The 25,160-nt window shown below is 44.6% G+C and overlaps 1 protein-coding gene across 3 annotated transcripts in view; it reads left to right on the forward strand.

The window, feature by feature from the left end:
* The first annotated feature begins 8,321 nt into the window (after positions 1–8,321).
* The window catches only part of RFFL (ring finger and FYVE like domain containing E3 ubiquitin protein ligase), a 71,411-nt gene continuing 54,572 nt past the window's right edge, over positions 8,322–25,160 (forward strand). The window contains exon 1 of one of the 3 annotated variants that reach the window (XM_055323558.1): positions 8,322–8,755. The gene's annotated coding sequence lies outside the window, so the exon portion shown is untranslated. Of the gene's footprint in view, positions 8,756–9,445; positions 9,611–25,160 lie in introns of those variants that run through there. The other 2 variants (XM_055323543.1, XM_055323550.1) reach the window with 2 other exon arrangements.

Consider the following 25,160-nt stretch of genomic DNA (forward strand, 5'->3'; position numbering starts at 1 on the left):
TGGGAAAATTGATGCTGGCGTAAATAATACATGGCAAATCTAGTCCTTTATGCAGAAATTCATTGCTAGTGGCTCCGAGATGCAATATAATTACCCTCCTCTTCCTGCCAGCTGTACCACAGCCTGGTGCCCTAGTGTATGAAATAACCCCCCTGTCTGTTAGTGGCACTGCGGCCATCCATCTGAGAGCTGTAGCCCTGGCTGGGGTAGGGGAAAGGAGGACACCAGGGGAGGAATAATAAAAGGCAAAGTAGAAAAATGATCAGAATTGTTCACTGACCACATTTTTTTAAAGGAAGGTCGCCTTTTTTGGTTAGAGAGCCTGTCGTGATTAATTAGTTGTGTCTTGGCTGCAGGAAGAGGGGGGGTCAGAGTTACAGGGGGAAGATAGAACATTAAGATGATGAGCATAGCAGAGAGAGAAGCAGGAAGCATTGAGGGTTGGGAACGAGTGGCAAACCGGCTCCAGGGTAACTACCTGTGTTGGGGAGCCTGAGACTGGGGAAACCTTGGCACTGCTGCCTGCAGAGGGGATCCCAGGAGAAATTAATCTTCTGTAACCTCATACCATGAATGGTTGGTGTATGTCCGCAATCATAGTACGAAGCAGTACGTTAAGCTAGGAATGACAAATCCTTGCCACTCCTACCATTTGGGTATTTTGAGCCCATGGAGGCCTCACCAATCATCCAAGCATTCATTCTTCGTGGAACTCGGAATGTTTTGCAGTTTTTCTCTGCATGGCACTCTAGGTAGTCATGATCTGCTAGTTGCGAGTTGGCATGTGAGGTGGAGCCTGGCTGCCGTCTCTTCCACGGGCTGATCTACCATGTTTCCTGTATGTGGTGAGTTGGGACCCTGGAATATGAGAGGCCTGTAAAGGTCGTGTACCCTATCCTGTCATTTAACAGGGAAACTGAGGACCAAAGAGGGGAAGTGACAGTCCCGTGGCACTCAGGACTCCTGATTCCTTTTTTTTTTTTTTTTTTAAGATTTTATTTATTCATGAGAGACACAGAGAGAGGCAGAGACATAGGCAGAGGTGAGAAGCAGCCTTCATGCAAGGAGCCTAATGCGGTACTTGATCCTGGGACTCCAGGATCCTGCCCTGAGCCAAAGGCAGACACTCAATCTCTGAGCCACCAAGGCGTCCCAGGACTCCTGATTCCTAAGCCAGGACTCTCTGAGTCTCCATGTTGCCTGTAGTTTCCCATGTGTGCAGCTGTCTTCCCACTGGGCACTGACTCCAGTCAGGATGCCATGGCCATCACCTAGGTGGCCTCGCTGGCCATGGGAAGGTGCCTCATTCACTGTGCTCCAGACCACCTGTGACATTCCTGTAGGACCTTGTCCCTCACAGCTTACTCCCTCCCTGGACTTTGCTGTCAGACCAGGGCTTTATCTCGTGCTGCCTGCTGCCCCTGCAAACCATTCCAGGCACACTGCACTGAGCAGTTCCCCTTGCAGGCCTCAGGCCAGGCTGACTCTCCTGTCCAAGTGTGTCTTGCTTCCTTTGTTTTAGTGTCTGCTTCTATGTCCAGTGCACATCCATCCTAACATCCTCCCCCCCCCTTTTTTTTTACATCCTCCCTTTTTATGCATGAAATATGATCTACATAGACTAACCCTTCTCTACCACTCATCTTTGTGCACTTGTCTGCCCATGCCCATGAGCTCAAGATCCATTTCCTTAAATATTTTATTTACTTGTTTGTCTATTTGTTTATTTATTTGAGAGAGCGGGAGAGCACAAGGAGGAGAAGGGCAAAGGGAGAAGCAGACTCCCCACCTAGCAGAGAGCCTGATGCAGGGCTTAGTCAGGAACTCAGGATCATGACCTGAGCCAAAAGCAGATGTTTAACCAACTGAGCAACCCAGGCACTCCAAGCTCAAGATCTATTTTAAGAGCTCCCATGTCAATTTTTCTTTTGTTCTTTCTATAGTCTGGGAACTCAATAATGGTTAGCTATATGAATGGCTTCATGGGCTTTCATGCATTTTAAAGAGGGCAGAGGAGGAATGCAGGAAAGATTTTCTCTTCATCTAGATAGTCATTGAGCCCCCAAAGTATCTTCTTATGTACCTTTATACAGAGGACTCTTGTATTATTATTGATATTAGAAAAAATTAATGTCGAGTCCCCACTGCAGGCTAGCACTTGATGACTTTAAGTGAGGCACTTGAACTCCCAAAGACTCTCAGGCAAAAGGTCCATGTATCATTGAGGCTGCTGTCCACTGCAGGCTGTGGACACCTGGCTTAAAGAGGCTTCAACAGGGATCCCTGGGTGGCACAGTGGTTTGGCGCCTGCCTTTGGCCCAGGGCGCGATCCTGGAGACCCAGGATCGAATCCCACATCGAGCTTCCGGTGCATGGAACCTGCTTCTCCCTCTGCCTGTGTCTCTGCCTCTCTCTCTCTCTCTCTGTGACTATCATAAATAAATAAAAAATTAAAAAAAAATTAAAAAAAAAGAGGCTTCAACAATAAGGACATTATCTCTAGTTACATGAAGTCCAAGGTTGGCTCATTCAGGGCTCAGTGTGAAGGGATGTAAGGCCCCTTTTACCTTTCTAGTCTGCTCTCCTTTTGTACTGATTTTGTCTTCAAGCTCATTCTCCTCATTAAAGCCTGGGTGTCGCCATTCTGAGCATGAATCCAGACATGACAATATCTACAGGCAGGAACGTAATCTTTGCATCCTTTTAGTTAAAAACTCAACTTCCAACCACAGCAGACTTACCTCATGTCTTCCTGAGGTAAGTGTTGCTTCCTGAACCCACATCTAAATCACAGCAAGGGAAATTAGTCTGTGATTGGCTCAGATCAACCAGAAAATAGCCCTGGAACTGGGGCTGGGGACAGGCTTTCCTTAAGCATGTGCTATGGCCATTGGAAGGAGATGGGGGTGTTACTAGAAAGGATGGGATTGTGTGGAGGAATCGGACATCAAGTGGGCAACTGCTAGTGCATTTCTGGACATAGTCCAGAAAGCAAGTTTATTAAGGCTGTCCTGTGCTTCCGCCCTTTGTACACATCTCATTTAGATCTTAGGATGGCCTTGTGGCATGGGGAATCATTCCATTTTACAGACAATAGGAGCCCAGCAGGGCTGAGAACATAAGGCTAATTGGCAGCACCAGAATCCAAACTCGAATCGTCTCATTCCAAACCCTACTTCTTTCCATCCTCATGCTGCCTTCAGCTCTGAATATGTAAATGTTTTGATAAAATTCTTTTCTTTTAAGTTTTTATTTATTCATGAGAGAGAGAGAGAGAGAGAGAGAGAGAGAGAGAGAGAGAGAGGCAGAGACACAGGTAGAGGGAGAAGCAGGCTCCATGCAGGGAGCCTGATGTGGGACTCCATCCTGGGTCTCCAGGATCAGGCCCTGGGCTGAAGGCGTGCTAAACTGTGAGCCACCCAGGCTGCCCTAAAATTCTTTTTTTTTTTTTTTTTTTTAAATATTTTGCCCAGATAGTAGCCAAGGCTACATATCTTGACCTTTTCACAGCTTAGCTCACCATAAAAAGCTGCATCAGAGATCTACTTTATCAGCTCTTTCTGATTTCCTCTAGGGAATTTATAAGAGAATGATATGCACATGGAGAAAGATTTCATTGGTATGAAAGTGAACTGGAGGGGTACATGGCTGGCTAAGTTGGAAAGGCATATGACTCTCAATCCTGGTGTCATGGGTTGGAGCCCCACACTGGGTGCAGAGATCACTTAAATAAATAAACAAATAGGGCATCCCAGCTGGCCCAGCTGTTTAGCGCCACCTTCAGCCCAAGGTGTGATCCTGGAGACCCGGAATCGAGTCCCATGTTGGGCTCCTGGTATGGAGCCTCCATGAATAAATAAATAAATACTTAAAAAAAAAAAATCTGAATAAAAAACAATGGTCGCGGGCAGCCCCAGTGGCGCAGCGGTGTAGCACCGCCTGCAGCCTGGGGTGTGATCCTGGAGACCCAGGATCGGGTCCCACGTCAGGCTTCCTGTATGGAGCCTGCTTCTCCCTCTGCCTGTGTCTCTGCCCTTCTCCCTCTGTCTCTATGAATAAATAAAATCTTAAAAACAAGACAAAACAAAACAAAAAACACTGGTCGGGGCACCTGAGTGGCTCAGTTGGTTAAGTGTCTGCCTTTGGCTCAGGTCATGATCCTCAGGGTCCTGGGATGGAGCCCTGAATCAGGCTCCCTGCTCAGCAGAGAGTTTGCCTCTCCCTCTGCCCCTGCCCCTGCCCCTTCCCCTGCTTGTGCTCTTTCCCACCCTCCCTCCCTCCCTCCCTCCCTCTCAAATAAATAAATAAAATATTTTAAAAAAAATGGTCAAAACAATAGTCTGTGTGTCCCAGAGATGTGAACCAGGAGGAGATAAGGGATTTAGAAATGTGCAGATCCTGCTAGGTTTTTGCTGTGTTCTGGCATGGAATTGTACTGGGTAGAGTTAATACTGACCAATGTGGTGTGTTGGGGAAGGGCATTGGAGAAGGCTCTGTGATGCATGGAGCTTAAATTAGAGCTGGTTATATTATTCATCAAAGATTCCTCAAAAAGGTGTTTTTCTCATTTTTTTCTTGTCTTATTGCACTGGCTAGACTAACCTCAGATTTTTTTTTTAGGATTTTATTTATTTATTAATGAGACACACACAGAGAGAGAGAGAGAGAGAGAGAGAGAGAGAGGCAGAGACACAGGCAGAGGGATAAGCAGGCTCCATGCAGGGAGCCCAACGCGGGACTCGATCTGGGGTCTCCCAAGATCACGCCCTGGGCTTCAGCTAAACCGCTGAGCCACCCAGGCTGCCCTAACTTCAGATACTAAGTCGAATAGAAGCACCCATAGCCATCACCCTGGTCTTGCTCCTGACTTTAGTGTGCTGTTTCTAGTATTTTATCATTAAGGTGCTGTAGGTTCCCTATCGTTACCTTTTATCAAGGTGGAGATCTCATTGTGTCTCCTGTTTATCATGGAGGGGGAGGCCAAGTACTGGCTGTTACACTGGCCATACACACAACTCTCTCTCTCCCAGTTGATGGAAGGTATGTGTGTTCTGGAGCTATACAGCTGTACTTTATGTGCTGCACTAGTTTGCATAGCCTTTGAACCCTAGCTTTTCTCAGCCCCCTGTAGTTTCTGGGTATAACAGCCTTAATTGAAACCTAGGTTTTGCCAGAAGACAATGGGCCTATGGGGAAAAGGATACAAAGTCAAGGAACAAGATTTTTTTTATATCTCAACTAATTTAGTCTTATCTCTGACACTTACTTGCTGAGTGTCACTGGATGAATCACTTAGACTCTTTAAGTCTTAGTTTCATCTACTGTGAAATGGGGAAAATAATGCCTGCTGTATGGGGTGCCTGGGTGATTCAGTTGGTTAAGTGCCTTTTATTTTAATTTTTAAGATTTTATTTATTCATGGGATATACAGAGAGAGGCAGAGACATAGGCAGAGGGAGAAGCAGACTCCCCATGGGGACCTTGATGTGGGACTCCATCCCACTGGGATCATGACCCAAGCCAAAGGCAGATGCCCAACCACTGAGCCACCCAGGTACGTCAAGTGCCTTTTATTAAAAAAAAAATATATATTTACTTATTTGCAAGTGAGAGTGAGTGAGCAAGATAGAGCCTCAAGTGTGGGGAGGGAAGGGGCAGAGAGAGAGGGAGGACCCTGGGATCCTGACCTGAGCTGAAGGTAGACACTTAACTGACTGAGCCACCCAGGTGCTCTGGAGTGGCTGACTTGATTTCAGCTCAGTCATGATTGTGGGATCAAACCCTCCTCAGGTTCTATACTAACTAATCTGGGAGAAGGCTTGAGGATTCTCCCTCTCCCCCTGCCCTTCCCCTTTCCCTTTTGAGAGATTTCTCTCTCTTTCAAATAGATAAATCTTTAAAAAGAAACTAATGCCTGATGGATAGTCATATGTAAGCACCAAATACTTTTCCAGGCCTATAATGGGTCTTAATCTCATATCATTGTGGGGCTTCTGATGCTTGGGAGGTAATAGCAACAGCTTCCTTCTGTCCAGGTAAGGCCAGCTTCATGGTAGTGTGATCAGTGCAATTGCACAGAGACTTTAATATTTTACTTTGATATTTTACTGTTGCCATATTGAGATTCTTTTTTTTTTTGTTTTTTAAGATTTTATTTATTTGACAGGGAGCACTAGCAAGGGGAGTGGCCAGCAGAGGCCAAGGGAGAAGCAGACTCCCCGCTGAGCCCAAAGCGGGACATGCAGACATGCGCTCCATCTCAGGACATCCCCTCGAGATCATTACCTGAGCCAAACCGATGCTTAACCAACCGAGCCACCCAGGGGCCCTCATCCTGAAATTCTTAATACTTTTTGAACAAGGGTCCCATATTTTGTACCGGGCCCTGCAAACTGTGTAGCCAGTCCTATCTCTAGGAAGGAGCAGAACTCTTGTACTGGTTCTTATCTTTGAAAAATACCCTACCCCTGATTTCTTAGGGAATAACTCCCTTAGAGAGTTACCTCCTGTAGAAAAATTGGAATTAGCATCTTAGGTCTGCTTATCTCTGTTCCATTCTGGGGTAATCTACACAGCCTCTTTCAGAAAGGAATACTTTATATTTTACATAACTTATTAGGTCCAGAGGAGTTAAGAGGGGACTGGTGAAATGGAATGATGATTTGGAGTTTTGGGTAAGGAAAAGATTTAGGCTCAAAATGCCTTCCGTCCATTATACTTGGACAAGGTAATGTCTCTGTCTCATTGGTAGAATCTGTGTTGCAGGGGAATTATATTTTCCTTCTTGGTAAAATTACATGTCTCAGGGGAATTTAACAGGTAATTTGTGTATAGTACCTTTCACAGAGAGTCTGGCACATAGTAGGTGCTCAAGCACCATTAATTCTTTCAGCCCTTGCCAGAAGTAACAAAAATCAGGGCCCTAGGACTTGGTATGCTGCTGCCAATAATAGAAATAATATGATTTATTTTTTCACTACTGTTTGGGGAAAGGCATGTGCTTCATAAATATGTATTGGAAAGTACTTAGTAAATGAGTAGAAATAATAAAAATATGTCAAAGTAAACAGCTCCTATAAATATGTCACTTGGTAGACAAATTAGTGTTTTATTACTACTAAATACCATTGCTTGCCGAAAAGGATTTTAGATTACTTGCACAATGGGCACATTATTGAGTGCCTCTGCAGAAGGACATGCTAAAGATGAAAAATAGTGATGGTGATAATGTTAAAGGTGGAGAAAGGAGAAATGTGGGCAAATGCAGCTCTGAGACCTTCTTGCTTCAGTGGTAGGCACATTATTTAACAGCATTCTCATGATTTAGCTGTAATGTGGACAGAGGACCCAGGGGGGGAAAATGACCTCCAGAGGATGTCATGAATCTAGACTCTAGTCATTGGGTCCAACTAGAGGATTGAGTGTTCTTCTGTTTGGGACTGAGCACTCAGCTTGTAAACTGAGCTTACAAGAACAACTCTGGTCTCACCCCATCCTTGTTCTGGGCCTATTAACTTTCTATGACTATAATTAACGCTGAAAGGAGGAGAGATCAGGTGGAGAATGCTGTGCCTTAATCACAGGTCACAAATCCATTTCAAAAATGAGAGGATGAACAATGTCCTGACATCTCAAGAGGAAAGGAATCAGAGGGGAAAATAGAAGACAATGCCTCCCTCCATGGGGGGAATAAAGCCTCTGAGAGAAGCAGAGAAGACAAAATTCCATCAAGGAAAGTTACGAAATAGCCAGGCAGGAAAAAAGATGAGGGTCGGGAGGCGTCTAGGCTGCCTGTCTTTCCATGAGTTACTGGGGGTGGAAAGACCTGGTGTCAAATTTCAGCTTGGCCTTTTTCAAACTGTGTGGCTTTGGGTAAATTACTTAACCTTCAGATCTTCGTTAATAACATGGGAATGATAGTACTCAGTTTGCTGGGTTGTGAAGCTTAGAAATACTTGTGGAGGGGATCCCTGGATGGCTCAGCAGTTTGGCGCCTGCCTTCGGCCCAGGTCGACCCTGGAGACCTGGGATCAAGTCCCATGTCGGGCTCCAGGCATGGAGCCTGCTTCTCCCTCCTCCTGTGTCTCTGCCTCTCTCTCTCCGACTGTGTCTATCATAAAAAAAATGTGGAGTGACAGTCTAGGTATATAAGTGATAGTATCTTTTTAAGAGAGAGAACGAGCACAGGGAGAGGGAGAAGCAGACTCTGCTGAGCAGGGAGCCCAAAGCAGGGCTCTCTATTCCAGGATCCTGAGATCATGACCTGAGCCAAAGGCAGATGCTTAACTGTCAGAGCAACTCAGGCGCCCCTAAATGGTAGTATTTTTATGTCATTTTTTTCCCCCTCCTGATAGTCCTTATATTGAAATGCAAATTGCAAAGAACAACTGTGGGAGGTTTCATTGGAACCTAAAAGCAGAAGAAAATTGTTAATAGACATGGTCCGAAGAGTTATTAAAATGTATATTATTTTCATAACTAGGTATTTTCTTTGTCCACGCTGCTGGCTAACGATCCCCATGCAACCCTGGTGCTTTACAGTTTACTAAGCACTTCTATGTGCATCAGCTTATATCATCCTCATACCGCCCCGCCTCCTAACAACCATACCAATTGTTTCAGGGATGAGGAAGCTGGAGTCCAGAGGCGTTAAGTACCTGCTGAAAGGTACGCAGCTGATGACGGCCCGGGGTGGGCTCCTGAGCACATTCTCCTGCCGAGGCCTTCCTTGGAGCAGTTTCCTCACTCTCCTAAGGTAAACGTAGCTAGCCCTGGGGGTTCAGACCGGGAAATGCTAGACGAGGGCGGTGCCAGCAAGTGAGTGGGACAGGCATGGGTTTTGAGGTCTTACACACCTGGCTTCTAATGCCTTCCAGCTACGAGACCTTGAATAAGCTAGTGAACCCTGGCGGGCCTGGGTTTCCTCCATCGAGGTCTGGGCAACCATCACCTGCTTACAGCATTGTCAGAACAGGGAGACAGGGGTGAGGCAACTCGCAAACTCTTGCGACGAGACGAGTTCAGGGATGTGAAGGGACTGGCCCAAGGTCACCAAGCTGGACCTCCAGCTAGCTGAGCCCCGGACCTGGACTCCAGCTTCTCGCGCAGAGTCCGGAGACCAAGGCAAGGAGGAGGAGAGGACGCCCTGACACAGGGCAACCGACGGCTCGGTCGCCGCCCCGCAGGGCTCTGGTCCAATCTCGGCCGGCCGGGCCTCCGGCGGCCTCAGCTCCGCCAGGGGGCGCGCGCGCGCGCGCGCGCGGGACACGCTCTAGCCCGGCGCGCGCCTCGCCGCTCTCTATGGTGGCTCGGGCCCGGCGGCAGCGGCCGCGCGCTCCCGAGGGGGCGGGGCCGCGGGGGGGGCGGGGCCGCGGGGGGCGGGGCCGCAGGGGGCGGGCGCGGCCGGGCTGGGCCGCTGGGGGTGGGGTGGGGGGGGGTGGGGGGGCCGACTTCCTGGGGCCGCGCGGGAGGATGTCGCGGCCGCCCCCCAGTGCCCCTCAGCCCCCGAGACGCGGCGGCGGCGGAGCCCGGAGCCCCCCTGCCTGAGGCGTCCGCGGCCCGGATCCGGCCCCTCCCCTCCCAGGTGCGGACCCGGCGGGCGGCGCGGCAGGTGAGGAGGCGGCGGCGCCGGGGCCGCGGGGCCCGGCCTGGGTGGGGTCCCGGGGGAGGCCGCGGCGGGGTCGCCGCTGGGCCTCGGGGGTCGCGGGGCCGCGTCTGGAGGCGCCTCCTGCGTGCGGGGCGCGGCCCGGGACTGCCTGCCTCGCCGGGCGTCTCCGCACCCGGGGCGGCTCGCACCTGTCCCATTGAAAGCCCTTCGAGGGAGGCATTTCACCTGAGGGAGGGTCCCGGGCGCCCTGCAGACCGGCCGGGTCAGTTGGCCTCGGGGCCGGACGCCTCTGTGCGGCCGAGGAAACTGAGTCAGGCCTGTAGAGGGACGCGCTCGCCCCTGCTCCCTCGCCGGAGCCCCCGGGGCCGCTCGGGGAGGAGTTTGAGAGTGTGGTGCGGGCCCTCCGCCCGCTCTTCCCTCGTTGGGGCTTCGCCCTCGGTGGGTTCGAGGGGGTGTGCGAGGTCGCCGGGGGCCCGGCGGAGAAGGCAGGTGGGGCCTCTCCGCCGCGGCTGCCCCGGGCCTTGGCCAGGCCTAGGGCGCCGCTCGGAGCTCGAGTTCTGCTGGCAGGACACAGGAACGGCAGCGTGATTTCTCCTTTTTGTTGGTCTGTCACTCGTTCTAGTGGGAGAGAGCTGCTTGTGTGATCGCGGTGGAGTGTCTCAAGCTCCTCCCAGTCCGTCTACGGCCGGGAAGAGTTGCTGGGAAGTAGGGCTTTACCCCCGACCGCCGCTTTGCGCCGTGGCGGAAGGCCGCGGCGACCTAGTGAGCAGCCGTCCGCAGGTGCGTGTGGCCTTCCAGGAAAGAGCACGGCCCTTATTCATCCCTTGTGCTGGTCGTTTGGAGGTCGGGGAAGACTTCCCATCTCTCTCGGGGCTGGCGCTGTCTGGGGAGCCTTGGGATTTTCCCGGTGACAGGCCAGGTGACCGAAGCGTGGCCAGAGCCGTCCCCTTATCGAGCCATTTTTCCAGGGATGGGAATAGGCAAGGGAACACGGGGCTTTGCCCAGTTCTCAATCCAGAGTTCCAGGGCTGGGAGCTGTAGTGTTACTTCCTTTCTCTTCAGGGGATTTCAGGTTTGACAACTTCTTTATCCTTTTTTTTTTTTTTTTTTTTTTCCCTGATTGCTTGCTCTCTTTCATGTTCAAGGAAAATCAATGTGGCAAGTATTTCTGAAACGTTATGGCGTATTTCCTAATAATTCTGGACTTGAGAGTACAGTTCATAGCCGGCGGTTTAGAGGGGTCATTTTCTTCTGTTTGGAAGTTGTGTATAACTGCAGATTCATGTGGCAGGGAGGGCTATGTAATACCTTAGTTGTGCTTAAAGAAAGTTTCCATGTAATGTAGGACACATATTTAATGTCTAGATCTAGTTATGAGGATCAGCCCACTAAAAAAACTTCCAGATTTGTCAGGTAGACAGCTGTTATTCTGATTGTTTATATTGGGATCAAGTGTTTTTTTTTTTTTTTTTTAAGATTTTATTTATTTATGAGAGACACATAGAGGCACAGACAGGCAGAGGGAGAAGCAGGCTCCATGCAGGGAGCCCGACGTGGGACTCGATCCCGGGTCTCCAGGATCACACCCTGGGCCAAAAGCAGGCGCTAAACCGCTCAGCCACCCAGGGGTCCTCTGGGATCGAGTGTTTTAAATCCTCTATATTGACTTCATTTAACCAACTGCTAAAATAATATGCAGAGAAAAAGCTGTTTCAGATTAGGTAAATTAAGTTGTTTTTAATCTTTCTTACGGCCGGGTAGGTTGACACAACTAACTGCTTAGCACCATCTAATAGGAATACATCTTTAAGGCCTCTTAAGAAAAAAACATGGAAAAAGCATTTTCAATTACCAGCATTTAAGAAGGCAAAAATAACAAAAAGACACAGTTTCTTCCCTAATATGTTCCCTGTGATGTTTAATATAGCCACACCCATCTGTAAGTATTGTGCCTAGGACTTTCAGAAAACACCTACAGAAACTTAAGGAGTGTTAGGGAGCCTAATCCCACCCGGATTTTTTTATTCTTATAATAGAACCTTTAATACTGCTGTTGTTTTTCTAATACTGCTATTGTTTTAATGGTAGATAAGAGACATTTCTATCAAATTTGTACTGGCCATAATGTTTTTTGTTTGGGAATGAAAGTTTTAGTCTCTGCACCTTAGAATCTCATCACCCCTGCAATACAGAGCTAAGTAGTAATTTAGAGTTTAATGAGAATACAGAGTTTAAATCGCTAGCTATTGGTGAAGTCTTCAGGGACTAGCTTCTTCCTTGTTATTGTTTGGTAATGGTTACTAGTTATTGTTTTTGTTTGGTTATTGGTTATGGTTGCATGTGTTTTTTTTTTTTTTTTTTTTTTTAAGAGTTTATTTATTGGGCAGCCCCGGTGGCTCAGCAGTTTAGCGCCTGCCTTCAGCCCAGGGTGTGATCCTGGAGACCTGGAGTCGAGTCCCACATCGGGCTCCCTGCATGGAGCCTGCTTCTCCCTCTGCCTGTGTCTCTACCTCTCTCTCTCTCTCTCTCTCTCTCTCTCTCTCTGTGTGTGTGTGTGTCTCATGAATAAATAAATAAAATCTTAAAAAAAAGTTTATTTATTCGTGAGAGACATAGAAAGGCAGAGACATAGGCAGAGGGAGAAGCAGGCTCCCTGCAGGGAGCCCAATGCAGGACTTGATCTCAGGACCTAGCCTAACAGTAGGCCGACACTCAACCACTGAGCCATCCAGGTGCCCTTGGTTATTTGTGTTTATGTAAGAAAGATTTTAGCATTTTTAAGGACTGTCTTTATTTTTTATTGCTTTTTTTTGTCTGCTTTTTTTTTTTTAACTGAAGTTAGTTGACACACAAGGACAATCTTTTTATATACAAACATAACTCCACCCTCTTCCTTCAATAGGGAAATGATTTGGTCATTTTCTTGTATTATGGTTTTATATTAAGAGCTTTAATAGGACTTTTAATAGGTTATTCTGTTTCATTTCACATGAAAGCTATCCCAGATAGGAAGGAATCACAGGCCTCAGCTCTCCCAGTTTCCAGGATTTATCAGTTGCATGGTCAAGACAGTGGTTTTATCTAATCCTATAATGCCATTCTTAGTTTATTTTATTTTTATTTTTTGCCATTCTTAGTTTAAACCCATTATCTTCCTTTCTCTTAATTAAGATGGTCATGAAGTTTCCTTGCTTCTGCAGGTTGAATGTTGCACATTTTTGATGCATTTAGGCCTGTTAACGTTCTGAATTGTAGCTAAACAGAATCCTATTGCCTGATTTTAAACATTTTTGTTTTTAAAGCAAGCATAAAAGTTATGTATCCTCTGGGGGAAACCAGCTTTTAAAATCTGTTAGAAAAACCAAATCTGGTTTTTCCAGCTTTGTACCAATGTGAAATCTTAACCTTTCCTTTCTGGTTTCTCCAGTACTGTGACTAGTGACCAATACTGAATGAGGAACCAGAGCTGTTGGGAGATCCTAAAGTCTTAATGAATCAGCAAAAGAAGGTCTCATTGTATTCAGTGCAGTTTTTAGCCTTTTTAGTGTTTTATTGCAAGGAGTTCCCAAAAGCCAGCCAGCCAGCCAGCCAGCCGTTCCTTGAAAGCTGCAGTTCGAAGCTGAGTCACTAAGGGGTTCTTTAAAAGTAGATTTCTCAGCCCCACCTCCTGGAGATTTGATTGAGTGGATAAGCGATGACCAAGAATCTACATTAAAAAAAAAAAAAAAAAAAAAAAAACCACTCTGGCCTCTATTTCCAAAGAGCTCCCCAAGTGATTCTGATCAGCATCCAGGTTTGGGAGCCACTGTTGCATTGCTTTGAAATTCTTTATAAATGGTTGTCCCTTTAAAACCATCATTATGTTATCCAGGATGTTTGATTTGCTAGAATAGCCCATTTCCTAGTCATGACAGATAACAAAGAGCTTTTATAACTTTTATGTAAATTACTTTGCAGAGAGGCTCCCCCCCCCCCCGCCCCCTGCTGTATTATCTATCAGGAGTCATGAGGGAGGGTTGGTGAAAGTAGCTTCCTTTATTTCCTGAGTGGACAAATGAATGATAATGTGGAAACAACTGGAGGTCGGAATTGGTAGGTGAATCTAGTTATGATCAGTGTTGGTGGGGGTGGGGTGCCTGGGAATTCTCCGCGTACAGAATTTAAAAATAAAGCCGACTTGCCAGATGTTTCACTGCTTTGTAGCTGAAGCGCTTATGGAAAGTAATGGAGGCTTAATAGTCAATACAGTTTAGTCACAGGTCCTTTGCCTAGTTCCCAGAAGGAAGAAAAAGTGCTGAAGTACAGAACCATCCGCGTTAAAACAGAATCAGGACACTTAAGATATGTTAAGGAATTAAACTTGGGGAAAGCCTAACAATTTAGGAAATTGACACATCTGGTTATGAATCCCAGCTCTTCTGCCTCCTGGCCATGCTACTTCAGACCCCTTCCTTAATCGCCATCAGCTTCATTTTCTTCATCCCCAAGATGAAAATAATACCTGCTGGGATTGTTACAGGGCTTAAAAGAGAGAACATATTATTCTTTATGTATGCAGTTGCAGGCAACTGCATGAATGTTCCCTTCTACTTTTCTGCTAGGATCTTTATTCCAAAGGCTGAAGATGTCTTTCTGAATTTGCTTTCTCTTAACTCTTTCCAGGAGTATCTACTCCCACAACTCTTATTTAAGAGTCTATGAGAGAGTGAGGACTGAAGTTAGGAACTGGATGATAGGGATAAAGAAGAGTGAGTCCTAGGACATTCAAAAACGTTTTTGAATGAGTGGAGCACAGGCATATATCCAGAGTTACTGTCTGTGTGTATCTGTCATCCATCTGGGTGGTAGCCGGGGCACTCCCCTTAGGCCAGGAGGCTCTAAGGGTGGCCCCGTGAAGTGGTAGCTGACATCCATTTTTCCCCCTCATCTTCCTTTCTCCCTTTTGGTGTCTTTTGTCTCTCTTTCCCTCTCTCTTCCCTTCCCATCTTTCAAAGTGCTCTTGCTTTCGACTTGCCAATCATGCCACAATAATCGCAGGGTAGGCCCCTGAAACTCCAGGCTAAAAGAGGTTGCTGGTTGCTAACACCTGTCTCCCAGCTAAATGAATAGGCCCTTTTGTAGGCAGGATGTTTAAAAAAGCTGATTAGTACAATGCTGGCTTAAAGGACCTATTAATGATACAGCATATGTAAATCAGAGAGTGATTCAAAGCCATTTTAGAGATTTGTTTCTTATATTAGATATTTTTTATATTGAGTTATGATGTTGGTTGAAATTTTATATCTAAACCACGAATCCGTTTATTACCCAAACAGACTAATTTTTGTCATTTGATTGGGGATCATTTATATTCTAGAGAAGTTTCTACCCTTAAGGGCCTTTGTATTGTTCAGCAAATGTCTAACTAGTGTGTAATACAATTAAAGTTTTGTTCACTGTGCTGCTGACATAATTAGTTTAATTTCTGCTCCTTATATATTTCTCTTGGCAGCTGGGAAATTAAAATACTAGACGTTGCATAAAACTGCTTTTTTTTGAGGGGGTGATTTTACTGTCAGTTGAATGGACTTAGGCCCCAGGGTACATTTTTTAAGATGTCTTATTCAACTTTCCTGTAATAGTCTTCTTTCTCTCCATAGAATTAATGTATTAAGACACATAATTGACTATTTAAGCATTCAGAAGAGACCATGTTTGGCCTTTACCCTGTGATTATATTTTTCCCTCCATCTCTTTGGAGGGCAATGTGTGTAATTTTTGAAACCCTGAAGTATATTACACTTACATGAGCCCATGAACTTTTGCAAAGACAGGAGAATGGAATGGTTTTCTCTGATAAGGTGTATTATGTAATTCCCTCTCCAAATCACTGCCCTGTTCTTTTTAGATCATAGTGTCTGCAGACCTGATGTGAGAGTGGAAAAGCTGTGATGCCTGGCAAATCCTCTTCACAATTTCTCTGTGATACATTTCACAGAAATGGCTCTAGTCTTTAGAACAGAAGTTGCTCTCAAGGAGACTTTACATTTAATTACGCTAATCCACACTTCATTTCCTACAGGATTCTTGGAGAGATTCTCACCAGGCTGCGATTTCACAGAGTCATGACTTAACGCTGGTTTTTATCTCCTGTTAAGGCTTCCAACTTTTTTTTTTTTTTAATGGAAAGTGACCTTGGTCTGGTACTTTCTTCATTGACCTCTCCTATAAAAAGATAAGCAAAAAAAAAAAAAAAAAAAGATAAGCAGCAGCCTTTTTCAGCAGCCATGCCCCATGTTGCTTTTGCATTTCGACAAAATTGTGTTGAGGAAGTGCTACTTGACTTTTTAAAACTGCCCTTTACCGGTGCTGCAGGTTAGGCCTTCCTCTCCTGGTTTAATGTACTCATGCTTTTGCTGGAATTGAGTGGATTTCATTGTTTCTGGGTTGTAGAGTGGTCAGGGTGCCCTGGGACAGCTGTTTTTTCCACCAGGGCCCAGTTCTAAAAGTAGGGGAACCCACTCCCACTTGAACTACCAGGAGCCAGTCTGATTGCTGAAGACATTTTAAGTGCCTTGATCCTCTTTAAAGAAAGAAATGGTGCCTAGTCATCCTGAAACTTTCAGGAAGTTTGGCCAACTGGAGGCTCTGCTGGACTCTGAGTAGTTAAATGTAATTCGTTAGTAATCAGCACCCATTGTTTATTTGCAACTGCTGGATTATGTTAAAAGACTTGCAAAAAAAAAAAAAAAAAGCTTTTCTTAAGTAAATGTAGCCTCCTCTCCCGCCATCCTCTTTGTGGTTTACTCTTTTCGTTTGCTTTGGAAATCTTCCAATCTCTGTCCAGATCTCATGCATATAGATTTACGGCACAGGAATCAATATATTGGATCCTAAAATACATAGGGAAGTGTGTTGTCTCCAGCATTTCTGTGATTCTTACTTTTTTTTTATTTTTATTTTTATTTATTTATTTATTTTTTATGATAGTCACACACACAGAGAGAGAGAGAGAGAGAGAGAGAGAGAGAGAGAGAGGCAGAGACATAGGCAGAGGGAGAAGCAGGCTCCATGCACCGGGAGCCCGACGTGGGATTCGATCCCAGGTCTCCAGGATCGCGCCCTGGGCCAAAGGCAGGCGCCAAACCGCTGCGCCACCCAGGGATCCCTTTTTTTTTTTAGTTTTAGTAACGATTAAGACACCTGCCTGAGAAATAACCGAACCTCGAACCTCATCCTCTCTCTGCTTCCAACCTTTCCCTAAGTCTTGAATCAGTGGGCCCACAATGAATTAATTATACTTCCTCTTGACCATGCTAAATTATTATTTTACATGGTGTGGAAGATTCACCAGAGCATAAGCCTTTATTCGAAAATACTGGACAAAAGGAGCATTCTAGTTTGGAGAAAGAGAGCAGAGTGTTTTCTAGGGCTTGCTTTAGCAGGAGTGGGTCAGCTGAAGTTCAGCTGGTTTGAGGAATCTGCAGTCAAGGATGATTCTAGGAAGAGGGAGGAATTGTTTTTGCAAATTAGCAGTCATTGTTTGGACATTTTGGATTTTTCAGAGAGGTGAAGAGGGTGAGTTAGGGGCTGACAGAGGTGGGGAGGAATGAGTGCAGGTGCTTGGACTTGCACAGTCCAGTGGAAAATTCTTAGTCTTTCAGTTTCTCTCACATTTGTCTACCTTTGTTTCTACCTTTCAGGCACTACTGGATTCAGGCACCATTCTTGGTCGTTTCATTTACTGATGGAAGGGTTTGCTTGATCATTCAGAGTATGAGCTGAAGTTTATCTTTGTTAGTGTTTGCTATAAAATAGATGGGGAGAGGAGCATTAGAATATTCCCAGAGAGCTTGATAGGCCACGCCATCTTACCTGCTCCCCTCACCATATAGTGAGACCTAGCACTCCAGGTGACTCCGAATCATCCACGCCCATGCCCACAGGCCTATTTCAGTGGTTCCTAACTCTGGATCGTTTTTTTTTTTTTTTTTTTTTTTGTATCCTCCTAATACTATTTATTATTTTTTTTAATAAATTAATTTTTTATTGGTGTTCAATTTACCAACATACAGAATAACACCCAGTGCTCATCCCGTCAGGTGTCCCCGTCAGGGCCGGTCACCCATTCACCCCCACCCCCCGCCCTCCTCCCCTTCCACCACCCCTAGTTCATTTCCCAGAGTTAGGAGTCTTTATGTTCTGTCTCCCTTTCTGATATTTCCCACACATTTCTTCTCCCTTCCCTTATATTCCCTTTCACTATTATTTATATTCCCCAAATGAATGAGAACATACACTGTTTGTTCTCCGATTGACTTCACTCAGCTAACTCTGGATTGTTGACACAGTTGCAGACCTGCAGCTTGATGAGTAGGGACAGTGAGCCAACCTGTTAATGGGAGACATAAAAATTATACTTAATTCTGTGACTTTGCCTCCAGATGATCTTCCATCAATTTCCTAAATATTTATTTGACAAAATTTTTCATATAGCAGATCAACATGTCTTTTGTACTGCCAAAACTAATATTAAAAAGGAAAATACATTGACAATTATATCTCAGTTGGCTTTTATTTGAGATGCAGGCTGTCCATACCTGGACTGTTACTTGTGGAAACACAAACAAACATAAAAATAAGCCACTGGCTTTATTCAGGAGGGATTGGTACAAAATTCAAGAGTTCTAAATACCACATCCAGAAAACAGTTTTTGATGCCATAGAATGTAAATATTTGCGTGTATTGTAATTTACATTTGTTCCTTCCAACCAAACAATTTTTTAAAGGCTCTTTGTCCAATGTGGGGCTCAAACTCACAACATCGAAATCAAGAGTTGTGTGCTCCACTGACTGAGCCACCCAGGCACTACCCCTACAACATCATTTTTTAAAATGGGAAAAAGTTGGGGCACCTTACTGGCTCTGTTAGTGGAGCTTGCAACTCTTCATCTCTGGGTCATGAATTTGAGCCATACTTTTGGTGTAGACATTACCAAATAAGTAAATAAATAGGGGCCCCTGGGTGGTTCCATCAGCTGAGGGACCAACCAAATGTTGATTTTGGTTCAGGTCACGCTCTCAGGGTTGTGAGACCCTCACTAGGCTCTGTGCAGAACAGGGAGTCTGCTTAAGATTCTCTGTTTCCTTCTGCCCCTCCCTCCACTGCATGTGCTGAATGCTCTTTCTCAAATAAATAAACATTTAAAAATAAATAAAATGGGGAAAAAGTTGAAATTTGTTGTTACATTTTACAAATATTATAAAAGCATATTAAGATATGCTTTCTATAAGTTTTAATATACTGATTTAAAAATATTCTTTACTTAAGATAATTTCTTTATCGAGGATTATGCACAAATGATGACCTTTTTTTATTTCTAAAAGCATTGGTAACATCATCTATTGCTAATCTCAGATTTTAGCATGACCAGAATCTCCTGAACACTTGCAAAAAAAATCCAGTTTCCTGATTCCTAGCCTAGACCTAGAGAATCAAGAGTGTTTGGGACTGAAATTTGGGATTCTGATGGCAAGGACTACCATGATGGTGGTGATGTTGAGAAATTCTGCAATTAGGGGGCTGCCTTTATTTTGCAGTGGAGGGATTTAAGGCACACAGGAGTTTAAGACACTTTGAATAGCATTGTTCTGAGTGGTTCTGAGGAGATCATTTTCTTCCTTATGCTACTTGTAGATGAAGTAACCAGCTGAGCACTCCCATTCCTACTTGGGGAGAGAAGTTGTATTGCCTGGTGATTTGCTAGACCACGACCACAATTTTTACTACTTGGAAATTAGGTGAAGAATGCTTACTTTTAATATGCTTAAGAATAGGCAATAAAACTTGAATTTGGTGCCTGAATCAGGAGGGATATTTACCTCTTGACTAAATGCTAAAAAGGAGTTTTCAATTTCTTGGCCTTTACTCATAGTTAATAAATCTGCTTAAAAGTAGAAGACGAAAATAAAATTTGGGGGTGTACAGGTTTTTTTTTGGCACTGAAGTTTGTGTTTGCTTTTTAGAAACCTTTATAAGTAGTCTAGGAACAAGAGTTGTTTGTATTGCTATAATATCAAAATGAATGTTGATATGGAGGAGGGCGAAGTATATCTGCGTGCTTTGCATCCTAGTCGAATTGCTTAGTTGGATGAAATGTCAAACTTGATAGATTATTGGAGCTGTTATTTTGGTGGTTAAACAAAAATGAAACTGTTGTGGATGTTCACAAGAACACTGTTCTCTGTGTCTGGACTTTGCACTGGAGAAAGTTTCAATTGTTCAGAAGCAATACTAGTTAGAAAATGCGGCTTCTGTGGCTCCTAGCACAGCTGTCTAAATTACCAGCTCTACTGGGGCCTTTGGACAAGCATTGTTGAACACTTTTGGAAACAATTTATGTTTCTGATTCCAAAATGTCTGTGGTTGTTCCCTGAATAGTTGGGAAGCCTAGAAATGGAGACAGGTATGGTACTGTGTCTAGAGTTTTTAAATCGAAACTTTAAGTGTCTCTAGAACAAACTCCACCTTTCTGACTGGGGCGGGGTGGGAGTTGGGGCTGTTAAGAGAATATTGATTCCCTGGGCCTGGCTTTCCCAGTTAGTGACTATTCAGTAGGATGGCATTTTGTCAGCCTGTGTACCACCAGCCTACAGAGAACTTTGGTTATTACAACCTTGATTAGGAAAGAAGGATGGGGAACATGAATGGGGGTACAGATGTTTTGAAAGTCTGTGCCTGCTGTGTGAAAGCCTTGAATTTTCACTTTGAACATTTCATTTGGTGTAAGATGTTATAAAACTGTCTTCTTTACAAAACAGCCCCCTTCTCCTATTGAAATCATATGTTGCCCATGAGAGCTTGGGAAACATTAGGCTTGCTCAGCAGGATTTATTTTACTCATTCCATTGTGTAAAATGATACTTTTTTCTGAATGGAATTGTATGCATTCTTTGGTGGGAGTTAGGAGAAGGCTTACTTGTGTCTAAAAGTAGAAGAGGGTTTTGTGTAAGACTAACATTTCTTTTGCTGTGTGATACTTGTCTTTGTGCCATATTTTACATGTATAAAAAATTACCAACAGTCATTGTATACTGGCCATGTGCAGGGATTTTACTATATGAACTTATTTGATTCTCCCAACAGTTTTAGGAATCGTAGGTCCTAATATCCATGTTCCACAGATGTGAAAACACTGCATGGAGAAGTTAGGTGATAGGCCTAAGGCCTCACAGTGTTTGAACCCTTCTGGCTGTAAAGGCCAAGCTCTCAACCACCAGGGTATAGTGGCCTCACACTACACTGTCTCATCTATGATGATTACTCTTCAGAGTAGTAGGTCCTCAGAACTAGGTTCCATTTCATATAGTAGTGGGCTTTGAATTCTTTTTTTTCTTTCAAAGATTTTATTTATTTATTTATTAAATTTTTTAAATTTATTTATGACAGTCACAGAGAGAGAGAGAGAGGCAGAGACACAGGCAGAGGGAGAAGCAGGCTCCATGCACCGGGAGCCCGACGTGGGACTCGATCCCGGGTCTCCAGGATCGCGCCCTGGGCCAAAGACCGGCGCTAAACCACTGCGCCACCCAGGGATCCCCAAAGATTTTATTTTTTTAAATTTATTCATGAGAGACACGGGGGTTGGGAGGAGGGCAGAGAGAGAAGCAGGCTCCATGCAGGGAGCCCTTTGCGGGACTGGATCCTGGGTCCCCAGGATCACACCCTGGGCTGAAAGCAGGTGCTAAACCGCTGAGCCACCCAGGCTGCCCTGAAATTTTATTATACATGGGCCTCCTTGTGTGGAATGTGATTTAAAAATGATATTAGCGATACCTGTTAGGTATTTTGCTAGTTCTGTTAGCACTGAAGGATTGTTTTATTGTTTATTCCTAATTCTAATATTATAATGATATTTGATGTATAAAACAGTCACCCTTAAGCACATTCAACTAAACAGCTAAGGCATTGGCTTAGAGAATTCATTGGTGGCAGTTCATTTTTCAGGTTTTTTTTTTTTTTTTCTTGTCAACGAGTGTCTTCCTGTTTGTCAGTAGGCCTTCTCTTATACATAAGATGTATAGATGTTCTGGCCTCATGTTGTAAGTGATAGTGGCATAAATGGTGACAGGCCACTTTCAGGAAGAAGCCCTGATCAGTATAGAAAGTAAAACTTTGCTATCTGGGCTTGAGATCTGTGTCCTGCTTCCCTTACTAGGAGGGCCCTGTGAGGACTGGCCCGAAGAATCACAGAGGAAGCGCGTCACTGAAAGTTTTTCTGCTAACCTCTGCCTCACATTTTGGAGGCTCCTAAGACTTTTGTAAGAAAAGCAAGTTGTGGTTAAGAAGCCTGTCACATGTGAGATGCCTGGTAACCACATCTTTCACAATTTCTTTGTCTAATTGCTGCAGTGTTTTGATGCTTTTGATTTCAAGCAGGACAGTTTTGGCTGAATGCTGAGCTGGAACTACAGCAGAGTTCACTCTGCACTGGTTACTTCTGCCTTTTGGTTCATTTCTTGTGGCTCCGGGGGAGCTCAGATTGAAAGGAGAGGAGGGTTGGGGGAAATGCAGGGAGGGGAGGGGTGGGGCACAGGTAGTGCCCGAAATGTGTTTCAGGTCAATGGGCTAGCAATTGATCCATATATTTGTCCTTCCCCACCCCCCACATAGTGAGGACTGCAAAATAATAAGAAATGTGATCTGCTCTACAAACTTTTCGCCTTTCTGAGTTCTCTGTAGTGATTGGACAGTGGAATGAGCAATTGTCACATCATCCCTAAATCTTTGGCAACCAGCCATCTGTTCTCTCACTCTCTAATTTTGTCATTTCTGAAATGTTAGGGAAATGGATCATAACAATATGTGACCTTCTCAGATTGGCGTTTTTCACTCAGCACGATGCCCTCCATCCAAGTTGTGTGTAGCAATAGCCCATTCCTTTTTATTGCTAAGTCATATTCCATGGTGTGGATGTGCCACAGTTTCTTTATTCACCTACTGAAGGCCATTTTGGTTGTTTCCAGCTTAAAACTGTTGTGAACATTTGCATGCACGTGTTTTTTGGACATATGTTTTAATTTCCCTGGATTAAGTGCCCAGGAATGCAGTTGCTGAATCTGATGGGGAATATATGTTTAGTTTTTTGAAGAAACTGCCAAATGGTTTTCCAGAGTGGCTGTACCATTTTACCATTTTACAGTCCCACCAGCAATGTAGAAATTCAATTTCTCTGCATCCTTGCCAGCATTTGGTATTGTCGACATTTTTTATTTTAGCTTTTCTACTAGATAGCATATCTGGTTTTTAAGTTCATCAGATAATTTGGTAAGACTGATCTGACTGACGAAGAGCAAAGATTTTTGAGCCATCTTGTTGTTAGCCCACTGTGTGGCTCTGTCTCTGTACAGCATTCAGTGGTCTGTTGATTTGCTCTTTAATTCCTTGGCTGTGGTTTCCTTGAAACAGGGAGACCAAGACTCACTTTGGGGGAAGTAAGAACTGTGAGCCTGAGAATCTCTCCTTTAAGTACCTACCACAGCATCACTTCTAGCACAGTGCTACCAATGATGGTGAACAAATAGTGCTATCCCCAAATTATGAAGTTCTGGTTAATTCTTTAGAAATTTGCCTCAGTGGGGATGTCTGGGTGGCTCAGTGGTTGAGTGTCTGCCTTCAGTTTAGGGCCTGATTCCAGAGTCCAGGGATCGAGTCCCACATCAGGCTCCCTGTCAGGAGTCTGCTTCTCCCTCTGCCTATGTCTGTGTCTCTCATGAATAAATAAATAAATCTTAAAAAAAAATTGCCTCAATGAATATAGCTTTCAATATGCTGAAAATTTGGCTTAGAATGGCCCTGTTAGCTTGTTCGAACTGTTTGTTAAGTGATCTTAGGTACCCTATTTCTGGTAAAATTAATTATCTTATGCCTCTAATTTTAAAATACTAAAATAGCACAGAAGTGTACATATAACACAGAAAGTGAACCTTGTCCTTATCAGAAGTAACTACTGTTAAATGGTTCTAGACTTTTAAAAAAAGTCTTCCTTCCTTCCTTCCTTCCTTCCTTCCTTCCTTCCTTCCTTCCTTCCCTCCTTCCCTCCTTCCCTCCTTCCCTCCTTCCCTCCTTCCCTCCTTCCCGTTTAGAGCACGCAGGCATGCACAAGCGCTGCAGGAGAGTTGGTGGGAGACAGGGAGGGAAAGGGAGAGAATCTCAAGCCGACTTTCTGTGCCCAACTCAGGGCTCCATCTCACAACCTGATCATGACCTGAGCCAAAATCAAGAGTTGGACGCTTTAACCCACTATGCCACCTAGGCAACCCATTGATTCTAGACTCTTAAATTAGAGGTTTTGTATCTTTTTTCTTTTTTTTAAGATTTTATTTTTTTATTTATTCATTCATGAAAGACAGAGAGAGAGAGAGAGAGAGAGAGAGAGAGAGAGAGAGAGAAGGCAGGCAGAGACACAGGCAGAGGGAGAAGCAGGCCCCGTGCAGGGAGCCCGATGTGGGACTCGACTCCAGGTCTCCAGGATCACACCCTGGGCCAAAGGCAGGTGCCAAACCGCTGAGCCACCCCAGGATCCCCTGTATCTTTTTTTTTTTTTCACTCTATGTACATATGCATGTGTATTCTTTTTTTTTTTTTAAGATTTTATTTATTTATTCATGATAGAGAGAGAGGCAGAGACACAGGCAGAGGGAGAAGCAGGCTCCATGCAGGGAGCGCGACGTGGAATTTGATCCCGGGTCTCCAGGATCGTGCCCTGGGCCAAAGGCAGGCGCCAAACCGCTGTGCCACCCAGGGATGCCTGCATGTATATTCTATGTGTGGTTCCCGACTGCTGTTCTACTAATGCTTTTTTGTTTTCAGTGGGCATGTATTATGGCCATTTTCCCTGTGATTTTTGTTTTTTGGTGGTGGTGTTCCCTTATAAAAGGGATGAGAGATACCTTTGAAAGATCTAAACAGAATATATTTTATTCCCTGTTACATAGGCTTGAGTTGAAACAAGGTTGTAGCTTGGTTTGCAAGGAAATCAGTAGAATTCTGGATATTAGGATCTACCTATCCATTTTATTATAAATAATGCAAGTTTGATTTTATGAACCTTGAAGAAAGCAGGAACTGTGAGCAAAATAATCTTTGGAAAATGTACAGTCCTTTGGGTATTCATCTGCTCATCAGGTGCTTAGTCAGATGAAATGTTTTCTTAAGTGCTGCTGAAATGCACAGTTCAGTCTTTATTTTGAAATCCCCTCCCCCTCCCCTTCTCTCTGTCTTCCATTATTTTGATTACCTTCATGGGACATTCAAGCTGTGTAGTCTTACCCTTTTATTTCCATAGCCTACATAAGCCAGTTTGAAGATTAACTATAGGTGAACAGGTAACCTTATCTACTTGGCTAGAAATTACCCATGCACATGAAACACATGTCAACAAAGGCCACCTAGTCTTGGGAACCTGCGAGAAGGTAACTTAATCTTGTGGCATTTTTGTGGAAACCGATGGGAAAAGTTAGGAAGTTTGTTATTGGAGGCAGGGCATTAATATGGGAGGTGGCAGGGAGTAG

This window comes from Nyctereutes procyonoides, unplaced genomic scaffold (assembly GCF_905146905.1).
Source record: "Nyctereutes procyonoides isolate TBG_1078 unplaced genomic scaffold, NYPRO_anot_genome, whole genome shotgun sequence".
In the NCBI taxonomy this organism is placed as follows: Eukaryota; Metazoa; Chordata; class Mammalia; order Carnivora; family Canidae; genus Nyctereutes; species Nyctereutes procyonoides.